Consider the following 12,439-nt stretch of genomic DNA (forward strand, 5'->3'; position numbering starts at 1 on the left):
CCCCCATTGTCTGGCACATCAGGTGCTTTGAAAAGTTCATTTCATGCAGTTAACTATATAGAAAGGCAGGCTGATTAATACCTGAAAGATAGTTTCTACTGAAAGGTGTTTTAGCTGCTAATGTGAACTTTTGAAAGGTAATAAATGGGGAAAGGGACCTTTTGGAACATAACTATAAATACAACCAGACAGACTCCTTTGTTTCACCTTAATCACATGTCCTGTTCAGTGCACAGTGCCCACAATAAAAGGCTTGCTCACATTGGCTCTCAGCATCTGCTTTAATCTAAGGCAAGCCAATTATGTGCAGCCACAAAGGAGGTGATGGTAGCTGTCATGCCATTGCAAGTGCTAGGAATATGCTCAACAATGGGGCTTACATTTGGATAGATTATACCCCATTGCTGTTGGAGCACTGGATGTGATGTGCCAAAAGGTGAAGTCTGTGCATGTCAGTAGCAAATTCACCACAGCATGGAGTAGCTAAGAGCTAAGTTGGTCAGGCTGTTCTCATGTGGCCATGTGAGGGTCAAATCAGACAAATAACTGAAAGTTATGCAATGCAATTTGCTCTACTGGGGCAACCATGCAGGCAAATATACTGCTTCCTTGCCTGATTTCCCCAAAAGGGCAAATTGCAGCTTTGAAAGGGTGCTTGAGTTCAGGAAAGTAGCACGGCAGGAAAGAGTTAAATCCCATCCCAAAGTTGTGGCTTCAGACTGACCTTCCCAATAAAAAAAATGCTGGATATCCTTTTGCATACCTTCCAGCATCTTATGTTGTTTGAACCTAAAAGGTAAAGGTAAAGGTTCCCTTGCTCGAAAGCCAGTTGAATCCGACTCTAGGGTTGTGGTGCTCATCTCTGTTTCAAAGCCGAAGAGCCAGCGCTGTCCGAAGACATTTCCGTGGTCATGAGGCTGGCATGACTAAACACCAAGGTGCATAATTTCTAAATTAATCTAAGAGTGCCTTAAAACACTAAATTAATTCAAAATATACCTTCTCAAAATCAGTCATGGTGAACCTATTACTGTGTTTGCAATCTTTTGCATAATAATCCTAGCAGTATTTGCTGTGAAATAAACTCTGTTGAACTCAGTGGGACTTACTTTGATTAAACATGCAGAGAACAGGGCTGTGTCATAGCAGATAAGAAAGAAGTCAGTCTTTTTATGATTAGTAAATATCCAATACAAACAATCCCTATGTGAAAACATAGTGAATGTTTGCATAGATGGTTTTCAGAAATGACTCTCTATAGGGTTTGATGAGACCCTTGATTCAAATTTTTATACTGGGAGATTTTCCTGAGAACTATTAAGTGATTGTCTGGTGATTTCTAAAAGGTTCCCTTTTCTTTTTTGATCTGTTTGCTCTTTTAATTTTTTTTCTTCCTCATTTGCTAGATTCAGCCTCCGCTTTGACTCAGAACTCTTCTTCCTGAATCTCCACCCAACAAACATCACGCTTTGCGAACCATGGAATTAGGAGTAAATTGAAATTCTCAGTATTTTGCATCTCCCACCCCGAATCCTATTGCTCAGGTGATATTCCTTGTGTAACCAGAGTGTTTTCTCCAGAGGGTATGTGAGAAGCATGCCTTTACATTTAAACCAGGAAATGTCAAAGGCATAAACTTTTATTTAAAAAAAGTAAAAGCTGAAATCTCACAATTTTTCTCAGGGAGAGCTTTAGGCAAATGCCTGCAATCATGGGTTCACAATAGAATCACATGACTTGGCAGAGCTGCCTCACTTTGAAGATTTCACAGAGGTCCTTCCAGAAACTTCCCAGAGGAAGAAATTAAGCACCTGGAATTCTAGAGATAAGAGGGGAGGGGGGAGTGAAAACCTGCCACATAGGATTCTGACCCTGGAATAAATACATTGCATGAGGCTAATTTTCAGGCATCAAAGGGAAACAAGAAAAGGCAAGAAAATGTGTTTCCACATATCTACACCTATGTAGATATGCAAAAGAAAAGGCCCTTCTGTAAGTAGTTTGACAAAACCTAGAGAGAGCTTGAAGTGCCATCCCTTCTGAACAGTTGTACCACTTCTCAGCAAACCTTGTGATGAATTTTGGCCTCTGTCTCCCGGTTTATAAGGTGGTTTTGCTGTTTTCTGAAGACCATGGAATCCTCCATACCTTTTGTCTTTCAAAGTCAACTGCAAAGCTTTGTTATCTAGTAGCCTGTTGTGCAACTTGTGGTTTTCTATCTTAGCAACCTTAAACAAAAGGAAGTATGTTAGTCTTCAGATACCTCAACCAAAGTCAATAATTGGTGCCTGTGTGTGCTGTGACCCAAGCGGCACAAACAGGTGTTGTGGGAAAAACCCTAAAGCCTCTATCAACCCACGACAAAACAATTAACAAAGGCATCCCAGTTTTAGAAAACACTCCACTCACTGTGGATGCAGAAGGCTCTTTTTAGGGTTGCCAGGTCCCCTCTGGCCACCCGTGGGGGGGTGGGGAGTAGAGAACGGATCAATTTGATGGGTGGGAAGCACCCTGGAAAACAAGCTTTGCAATGTGGGACCATTCTGTAGATATTTTATCTAACAAAAAGCAACACTGTGCAGCATTACTCATTCTGACAATGTAGTTAGCCCTGGATCAAAATTAAGCCTTGAGATGTGCCATTATAGCTCCACTGCACGCAGCAGGTATCTGAAATCTATATCTGGGAACCCACACTCCTGTTCCATCTTCATTGCTGAGACATGTGATCAGATCTTGCACTGTATTTAATGACCATTGTACTGTTTTAATTTTGTTGTTTTAAATTGGTTTTAATTGTTATTGTAAATTGTATTAATATTGATTGAACCTGCCCCCTGAGCCTGTTTGCGGGGAGGGCAGGATACCAATCTAATAAAATAAATAAATAAATATTGCCATAAGCTTTAGGGTATGATGAGTCCTGGAGTAACCGTAAAGAGCCTTGCCATCCCAACAGATTGTTTTGTTTGATCATCATTATCACTGTGCATGGCTAGCTGATGAATCCATCTTTTAGACAAAAAAGAACCTTTCTTGAACAGCTAGGGATGTTCTTTGGACATCTGGGATTCCAGTCTTCAGATACCTCCCAGAGTGAGGGAACAAGTCTGACAGAACAATACTAACCTGGTCTTTTCAGAATACTACTCAGAAATGTTCCCTCTAAGCTTTAGAGTCTTGTGAGTAAAAATTCTACTTTTCGAGCTACTGGCATTAAAGTTGTGAGTGAGTAATTTGGCTACTGCATAAATTAGTTTGCTCTGCAGCCATCCTTCCTAAGCTAAGACAAAAATGTGTGAACCGGAGGCCAAAAAACTGTGAGGTAGCTCACACTAACTCAGCTTAGAGGGAACACTGCTACTCAGGATGACTTTGTTGTTAGCTCTGCATTCTGTAGATGTGTGTGAGAAAGAGGAGGTCTGGACTTCCGGTTGATGGTGGCGTGCTAGCAGACTCACCTTCCAGACCTCCTGGGGGTGAAGCTGCGCTCCAGCCGAAGGAGGGGGTGTGCAGGTTCGTCACCCCCCCCCCAGGGACCCGGTGCAGGGACCCTGGCCATGGAACTTTCAAGAGGTTGCCTCTTCGATGGCGGAATGCCGGAGAATTGAGGTGCCTCTTCGTTCCAACGGTTCTTCGTGCTGAGAGACCGAATGGACTTAAGTGACGCCGACCGGGGCAAGCACAGGAGATCGAGCGTCAGAAATGAAGCCGAAAGCAAGGTTGGAAGACCAATTATGAACGTGAGTCAGTTTTAAAGTGTTTTGAAAAGAAAAAGATAGCTCCCCAACCCACCTTACTGAACGGGAAAGAGGTGAGCGGGGGAGGGACGCTTCCCATGCGCATGAACTTTTGAGCGATTGAAGGGGGGAGTTGAAGAAAACACGAAGAAAACTGTCTAGAAGTACTTAACAAAGCGAGTCTAAGCGTTTAAACGCACATTCAGAGACTTTTTAAAACTTTGCGAAAGTAAACAAGCAACAAAGATGGCGGGGAAGAAGGACAAAGAAAAACTTTTGAAATCAAAAGGGACTGAGAGCCTGAAACCGGAAGTAACCAGTGAGCTCGCAACGACTATAGCAGATTCCATGCGGCCCCTGCTGGAACAGCTGAATAACTTCAAGGAACAGATGTCAATGGTGACTCAATGCATCACCTCTCAGCAAACCCAGATAAATGAGACATTGCAGATAATGAAGCAAAATTCTGAGAAGGTGAAAGAAGTGGACGCAACTATCCAAAAGGTGAAGAAAAAAGTGCAAAAATTGGAAAGGAAGCAAATTTCTACGGAAGATCTGCTGCTGCCATTACAAATGGAAAAAGCTAACATGATTCTTCACTTCCAGGGCATGCCGGAGAGCAAGGGAAAGAATCTTAAAGAAATGATGAGTGAAATGCTGGCCCCAGTGACAGAGATGAAGGCGGAATCATTGCAAAGCGATATGGATGTGGGCTACAGATCATATTCAGGCAATATAAAGAAAAATAATCTGCCTGGGGAAATTGTTGAGAGATTCTCGAAGAGGCATGTGAGGGATGCAGTCCTGAAAGCAGTTTCTGGAGTACCCCTGAAAGTGGGAGAGAATGTCATCAGAGTCTTAAAAGACATTCCATTTGAATTAAGACAACAGAGAAAGAAATGCAAAGACCTTTTTCTTCAGACAAATTCAATTGGATACAGATGGCTAACTCCAGAAGGCGTCACCTTCAAAATCAAGGATAAAAAAGAAAAGATTGACTCTGTCCTGAAAGCTCGGGAATTTCTAAGGGACCAGCTAGGAGAGCCAGTGGAGGAGAAGAAAGGAGAGATGGACAGTAAGTCCAGTGGCGAGCTGGACTCAGGTTCTTCCAGAGAGGACTCTCTCTCAGAGCAAGGGGCAGTAGCCCCTAAAAGTCCTTATAAGTTGCAGAAGAGAGGTGGAAAGGAGAAGTAAAGGCTGAAGGACTCTGAATTGTGCCTTTGAGAACTGGGAAATGGGATGAATGGGGGTACTTGTCTAAGACAGTTAAAGTTTAAGACTTAAAGAAAAAAGTTACTATAATTATGTGACTCAGTTTATAATGGTAGAAACGAAGTGAAGACTTGATGTAGTTAAGCGGGTGGGAGATCTCCTCTCTTGGGATTTTAGTTAGTAGTGGGTATCTTTCTTTGTCCTGTAAATGTAGTTCCCCCTTCCTTTTTTCTGTTATAGTTTTGTAGTCTTATATAAAAAAAATTAAAAATCCCTTCCGGGGGCTCAAAAAAAAGAGAGAGAGAGAGAGAGAGAGGAGGTCTTCACGATGCATTTGGAAGCAACAAAGTGTTCTGAACCTGGGGGACAGAGGCCCTCATTACAGAAATCTGGTTCACAGCTAGTGGGTGTGCTATTGCTTATAGGAGTGCATTGGACTATAGTATTCTGTACTTAACATACTTGCAAATAAGGCATATGTCCCAAAAATACCCCATACCTCTACTGCTCTGTCTCTCAGCGGAAGCAACATCCTGGAGCACTGCCACGAAGTCTCACCACTTGGTGTTAACATTCTTACTTAGTTTCCTTGTGCAAGGGCTTTCCCTTAATGTTTTGAGTTCTTAATGTTTTCAGTAATTAGTATAATGTCTAAATTTTGCAGAATTATAGTTTTAGAAAGGAATACTAGGTCAGCTGTTCCATATTCCTGCCTGTCAACAAGCTCCATGGAGACTAACCTACACAATTTGAGTTAGTTGACCATAAAACAAAAGCACAGCAGCTTTTATAAGATCCTGTGTAAGTCATATCCATACTGGAAAAATCACTAATTTTAACTAATTGCATCATTAAAAAAAATACTATATAAATTGGCTGTTATATTGTTAACAAAGTTGTAGACAATGCTCAACATCAAAATTACACAACCAATTACAAAATGTGGATTTTGTTCACACCATAATTTTTTCATGACCCTTGATGTGACTCTTATGTGTACTAATTCTTGTATTATCACACATTTTCCATTTCTGTAGTACCTGGAAATTTCTTGGAAGTTTTATTGTCATTAATGTCCTCCCTCAGTTACTCACAGAGAAAGACAGGAAGTCTGTGATTATGTGACAATAAACAACATCTACAAATGTTTGTAGTGTGCATTATATACTTCTAGTAAGTGTTAACTATTTAGTAAATCATAATGTTGGGCTGAAATGTCTAACTCTGAAAATAAAATGTCTTAGAAAGAGCTAGTGGGGCAGCACTTTTATTTCCGTTTCTAAGAGCAACCACTTAGATTTTCCATAGAGTGGGTGTTGTTGTTAGTATGACAAGAACGCACTGATACTGAACCACAGTGATGTGGTTAATCTACTTGAGGATAATACCTGCAGTCGTTCTCTTTCTGAAACAATTCTGATCAGATCAGAAGATGGACATGGTGGCTTTGCAGCATCTGTGGCACAGTGGCTCTGATCTTACAAAATGGTTGCCAGTGAATTTTTGTTCTTCAAAGTAAAGAGAATTTTCCTTGGGTCACTGTAAGCAGGTGCAGTGCAGTTCTGCATTTTCCTAAGCATGGCTCCTAGAGCACTTATGTTGCTGGTTGTTTTTCATTTTGTTTTGGTTCTGTTTATTGGTCATTCTTACCACACTGATTTTACATTTCCCATGTGTTTCCTGTATGGCTTAATTTTGTGTTGTTGTTGTTTATTTCCATTTTAAGTGATGCTTTTATCCTTTTTGCTCATCACTTTGAGCTCTTTTGGAAGAGCAATGTATAAATGTATTAAAGCACATTCAGCAAGTAGCATTAAGGATATGAGATTAAGAAAGCTGGGGTGGGGGAAGCTTAACCCTCTGCCCACACTCATTCGGCAAGGCAGGTGAGGTGACTATTACTGTGGCAGGGAGAAGTCAGCAAGCAGGTGCAAGCACAACCTTTGCCTCTGTCCCCTGCTGCAGAGGTGGGCTGGCTGTCCATTGATGGGGACCTTAGTTCTTGCCTCTTTCTGCTTCCACTGTGCTGGTGTGCTGTCTTATCATGGGTAAGAGGAGCTGCAGACTCTTCCTTTATGTCCCCCATTCCTGCCTGAAAGCTAGTGGGTATAGGCAATGCCCCCGCATAGCAGGTGCAGCCCCAGAGAATGAAACCAGTTATACAAATAAAGGAACCATGATTATACAGAACCAGAACCAGAAACCCTTCCCAAAGCTATTGAATCCATGCAACAATTGGTGGAAAGTCAAAACTCTGGGGACAGAAATCCTAATCAGGATTATTCTCACTGGTGGGAAGACTGGCTAGATGTTCTGGTTAGACAACATCACTGTAAGACACGCATCCGCTGAGTCACTCTGGCCCCTTTCAGACAGCATTTCTAATCCATGTTGGTAGCAAGTCTCTAACGGGTTTCTTGTGTCATATCAGACACAACTGTTTTAGCAACCGGCTGCTAGTGGATTTTATATATCTTTTCATACAATACCACTTCTGTTTGGTTAACAAAGCATGATTGAGCTGTTCTTGAAGTAAACTTCTTTCTTCCATTTTCACCTCTTCTTTGCACTTTTGAATCACTGTAGAGTGCCGTAGAGCCGCCCTGCTTCAGCGGGGAGAGTGGGGAATCAATCAATCAATCAAACAAATAAATAAAATGTCTGCAGTGCTTCCAGTAGTGCCACACTTTCCCCTACCCCTTTTCACCATGCAATCTTTCTTGAACTTTTTTGGGAATGTTCTAGATAGAGTGCTATAGTGCTAGACCAATATAGCACTTCAGTGTTGCACTGGCACCATTGCGATGCCTTGGCACTGCTGAGATACATTGAGATTGCAGCTGTTGTTACATGGATACAGGAGGAGAGAAGTAGCTTATTGGGCAGCGGGTGCTCAGGTCATCAGTGATTGGTGTTACAGAAATTGCTAACAAAGGTATCTGCAGCAAATGTCCTGATGTTCATCCATCCATCCATGTAGCCCATGAATGCCCAGAAGCAATTGGCTGGGAGGTGAATTGTTGCCAACAGAATCTCAGGTATGTATCTCAAGGAGGCAAACTTCTGCTCTTTGTGAGTTGAACGTTGGTTAGTGTTTTGTGTGAATATTTGTGAGGCTAGTCTTGTTGGTATGCAGTCAGCTGTGAGAAAGATGAGTGGGGCGAGGGGGGTAGCTTGGCGGGAGCAGGAAACGCTTGACCTTGCAATTTGGGGGGAAGAAAAAATCCAGCAAGCACTACAATTATCTCACAGGAATTATGATTGTATTCTTCATGTAACAACAGCTGCAATCACAATGTATCTCAAAGGTGCTGCTATAGCACTGAAGTGCTATATTGGTCAAGCGCTATAGTGCTCAAATTAGAATGTTTAAAAAAATCGAGGAAGATTGTGTGGTGAAAAACATGGGAGAAAAAACTGTTGTGCTGTTTGAAATGGCCAGATTGCTTTAGAGACAGCTCATTAATGGAATGTCAGATTCTTGAACAAATTTACTCCCAACAACACTCTCTTGGTAGTGATTTGTTTATTGAGAGATGAAGATGTTTCAAGCTAAGACGATCTGTGTCAGAACTGACACTCTTGGTGCCTGTTCTGGTATTATACACAGTTCAAACAGCCCTTCCTTGTGACCAGTCCAATCACACCAATACATCCAGCCCACCAAAATCTACTGAGCACCGCTAACCATCCCCCAGCATCTAGCAGTGTCTGGTGTCCAAGGTCAAGTACACAATCTTCCCAGAGATGGGAGCCCCCATATAAATGCAGTTACAAGCTAGCATGACTTCTAGCAAAGCAGCTTCATGCACACACACTCACATTCTCCCAAGCTCCCCCTCCCAACCAGAAGGAAACAGGATAAGAGGCATACAGAACCTAAAAAAGAGCTAAGGAAACCATGGCAAATGAGACCCAAGTTTGACAGAAATCTGCTGTGTGAAACCTCCATCCCTGTATTCAGAGGTCATTTCGGGGGGGATCGCGGGGGATCGCAGTTCCCCCAGGTGAGGTACGGGGGGGCGAGGCACATGATGAAGCCCCGCCCCCTGCTTCCAGCCGCCCCACTTCCGGCCCTCATTCAGCCAGGAGGAGGCAGGAGAAGAGGGAGGGTAAGTTGCTTCCTCCCTGCCTCTCCCCACCCTTGCCTGCCTGGGGCCAGGGAGGGCCTTTCCGGGGCTTCCTTGCACTCCCGCCGGCCTTGCAGGTCCACCGCCGGGCCCCTCATGGGGCTCGGCAGTGGAGCTGCAAGGCCGGCGGTGGTGGCCGGGACCGTTGGGGGCGGGGTGTGTGGCCTTATGACACACTTCCGGTGATGTCAGGGGGGGTGGCCTTATGACACACTTCCGGTGATGTCAGGGGGTGTGGCATATGCTAATGAGTTATGCTAATGAGTTCCCCTAGCTCTTTTTCTACGAAACGACCCCTGCCTGTATTGCTTTACTCAGAACCAGGCCAACAATGGATAACATCTGGTTTAGAATGGTAGTGTGAAAGGGGCTTCTGTACCCTCATTGCCTTTTCTGTCTCCTTGTGACAACACCCCATTTCCAAACCTAGAAACTAGGAAGTTAAATGTCACACCCTGTGACCCTACAAACTTCTTTTATTACCTATTATGAGAAGATTATAGGCTTGAAGGAACTACACAGTAGGCTTGCTGAAAACAACTAAGAAACAGGTTTATTTTAGTGGTACATATGGCTTATTTGTTTTCCTTTTCTCTGGCCTTCACACTATTACAGTAACAAAGTTACTGGAGAGCTGGAGACTGAGAAGGCCTAACAGTTACAAAACAGGTTTTTTGTTTGACTGATTCAGACTTATAACATGGAACAGAAAGGCTTTTAACTGTTTTTGACAGGAACAGCACCCAAACCCTACCTATCTTCAAAGTCCTTAATGGACTCCCTGTCTAACTAGCATACATCCTAACCCTTCTCCCACCAAAATCCAACAACCCTCAGCTCTGTCAGTTGGCCACCCATTAGTCTGCCAAACTCCCCCTTTCCCCCTTTTCAGCATTCCAGCCCACCATTTGAAAGTGACTGGCTGAGGGTCCTGGAGGGCAGAGGCTGAAACTGTTCATCACAGTGTCTTGCTGTCTGGTGAAATGAAGGTTTCAGAAATTGTTATCCTGCCCTTCCTCAAAAGAGCTCAGGGCAATGTACATAATTCTCCGCCCCCCCCCCCGTCATTTTATCTTCACAAAAACCTCATAGTGGCCCACACTTAAGAAATATAGGTATAGATATGAAATACTGCTGATCCATTCAGACCCTGAAGTACTCATTTTTTAAAAAATCCTGTTTTCAGTTTCTTTATAGTTGCTCTTTCTGTTTTAATGCTAATGTGGTTGCATATAAGAATGACTGAACTTATAGGGTGAGTGGTATAGTATCTTTCATAAATGTTGAGGCTGCTTGCATGTTTAAGTCCTGAAATCTGATGCACATATCTTGAAGGATATCCACTCTATTAAAACATGTAGTATCACTGGGGTTGGAGAGAGCTGTTTCTCCTGAATGGCCACCAGAGGGCTTCTATGGGGAAGTCAATGACTGCTGCTCGCTGGCACGCAATCTGTGTTTATGGTTTGGTCTGAAATATATGTTTAATCAGAAGGATTGCCTAAAATATGTAAATATTCTTGATCCCCCCAAAAAATTTAGGCAGTTGACAAAGGTTGACAAATCTCAATAATAAGAGTATAGTTGCGGCATCTTTCAGAGCAGGAAACTAGCTGTATTTTGGGGTTACCACCTCTGAGGTGGGGCCTGGAGATTTCCTGAAACTACAACTGATCTCCAGACTGTAGGATGTATTAGCTATATTAGTTGTATACAGCTATATCACAGTATTTACAAATCATATTACCTAAAACTGAAGCAGAACTAAAAGAGAACTGGCCAAGCTGTTTACTTTAAACAATGAGTAGAAGAAGAAGAGCATGCTGTGGAGTCACAACCAACTCATGGTGACACATAGCAAATTGCAACTTAAAGGTGACCTCCCCACCCAATGCTCCCTCTAAGCTGTGGAGTCTTGTGAGCAAAAATTCTACTTTGTGAGCTGCTGGCATTAAAGTTGCGAGCGAGCGATTTGGCTACTGCATCATTTAGTTTGCTCTGGAGCCTTCCTTCCTGAGCTAAGACAAAAATGTGTGAGCCAGAGGCTAAAAAACTGTGAGCTAGCTCACACTAACTCAGCTTAGAGGGAACACTGCTCCCCACCCCCCACACACACACACTTGCTATGGATTGGGTTGAATCCTATGGATTTATTCTGCTAGCTTTCCTCCGGTGCAGATGCGGGAGGTTCCAGAAACCTTTCCAGTGAGCCTCTAGCATTGGGGTAAACTTCTTGTCCTGGAGGAAAATGCCACCATTAGTAGAATGGATCCATGAGATTCAATTGCCCTTGTGCATATTGAGATACCATGCCATGAAAGATCCATATTACCCATGAATCTGATTTGACTGAAATCTTACTAAGATGAACTTCCATACATTACACATACCTCTTCTATGAAGACAATAATTATGCTTTGAGAATGATGCTGTCTAGAGACCCAGGAAAATATGCATGCATTAGCATGGATATGAAAAGTGCTAATGGAACCCTATTATATCCTAGTGAAAGGGAAGATAATCATTTGGAAATGGCAGGTTTTCTGCTGCAGGCTGGGTTGCACTCAGTAAGGATATTATTCTGTGTGCCCCAAGAGTGTATTTTAAAAGTAAGAGCAAGTAGGGGATCACTACAGTATTGACCTCAGAAACAAGTGAAGGACACAAATGTCTGAAAAGTTAGGAGGATGTTAAATAGCTCAGGCCATACCAATGAAAAATATTTATTGCTTTACGGAGCTCTAGTTCTGGTCTTAAGTCTTTTGTATGTTTTATTAGATCTGTGAAACAAATAAATCAAAAAGCCTTGGCCAGATCCCATGACTTCCCTTCTATATTTGGTATGAGTGGTTATAAGAGATATACAAAAAGAAAAACCAAGACCCACTGTTCAGTCTACAATGTGAAAGTGATGAAAACAAAATCACTTTTCTTGTTGATATCTGGGTCTTTTGACTCAGTAGACTGAAGTTAAATCCATAGAAGATGGAGGTCCTGTATCTGGGTCATAGGGGTATGGAGGTGGGCACCAGGCTTCCCACACTGGAAGGGGCACCTTTGATGCCGGCCCAGTCAGTGAAGAGCCTGGGAGTAACACTGGATTCCTCCTTATCTATGGAGGCCCAGGTTGCTGCAGTTGCCAGATCTGCGTTTTTCCATCTTAGGCAGATCAGGCTACTGAAGCCCTATCTCTCCCCCCAGGACTTAGCTACAGTGACCCATGCAATGGTCACTTCCAGGCTTGATTACTGCAACTCGCTCTATGCAGGCTTACCCTTGAAGCTAATCCAGAAATTACAGCTGGTACAAAATGCGGCCTTATACAGCCTGGGAGTTCCCATATATGCCTAGAAGAGT

This window comes from Gekko japonicus, unplaced genomic scaffold (assembly GCF_001447785.1).
Source record: "Gekko japonicus isolate JY-2015 unplaced genomic scaffold, Gekko_japonicus_V1.1 scaffold633, whole genome shotgun sequence".
NCBI classification, from domain to species: domain Eukaryota; kingdom Metazoa; phylum Chordata; class Lepidosauria; order Squamata; family Gekkonidae; genus Gekko; species Gekko japonicus.